Raw genomic sequence first — 584 nt, 5'->3', positions numbered from 1 at the left:
TTTTTGTTGCCCCTCGTGTACGAGGATGGCTGTCCTAGGTGTGAATTTGTTGAAGGTGTATAAGCTGTTATCAATACAACAACCACACCATGAGTTAACGAGTTGCATGACCCAATGCCAAGGAATAGTCCGAGAAGACCAGACAACTCGCCAACTGCACTCTGCACTGTCGAACCATCACCCCGGAATACGATCCGCAAATCGATTAACATCCAGGTCCCCAATTACTGCTGGGTAGACAGAGGCAAATGGCGTAAAGAAACTTTAACATAGTTTCACCCTGCCCGGGGATCGAACCCGGGTCCGCTCGCTTGTGAAGCGAGCATGCTGACCATTACACCACAGGTCGCCATACACCTTCCTTTAACCTCTCCACCATGGAAGGAAATATACCTGTGTAATGTTTACTGTATGTATCTATCTACAGTATACGAGTACTTGTACTTTGGTATATATATATATATATTACCTTTCCAAGCCTTTTCCTATTGAGTGAAGGTGGCGGAAACAACCCACACACACACACACACTACATCCTTGACCACCGAAGGGTCAAGACGTACCTGGCGCTCCTCTCGGAGCAG

General features: G+C 47.1%; 1 non-coding gene across 1 annotated transcript; it reads right to left on the bottom strand.

Annotated features, from left to right (window-relative positions):
• Positions 1-275: 275 nt before the first annotated feature.
• Positions 276-349, bottom strand: Trnav-cac. Its single transcript has one exon. It is a non-coding gene; the product is annotated as a tRNA-Val (tRNA).
• Between the last annotated feature and the right edge of the window lie 235 nt (positions 350-584).

The sequence above is a fragment of the Homarus americanus genome, unplaced genomic scaffold (assembly GCF_018991925.1).
Source record: "Homarus americanus isolate GMGI-L3 unplaced genomic scaffold, GMGI_Hamer_2.0 scaffold58074, whole genome shotgun sequence".
Classification (NCBI taxonomy): Eukaryota; Metazoa; Arthropoda; class Malacostraca; order Decapoda; family Nephropidae; genus Homarus; species Homarus americanus.
Note: the sequence above shows the minus strand (reverse complement) of the source record. Positions and strands in the feature narration are given on the sequence as shown.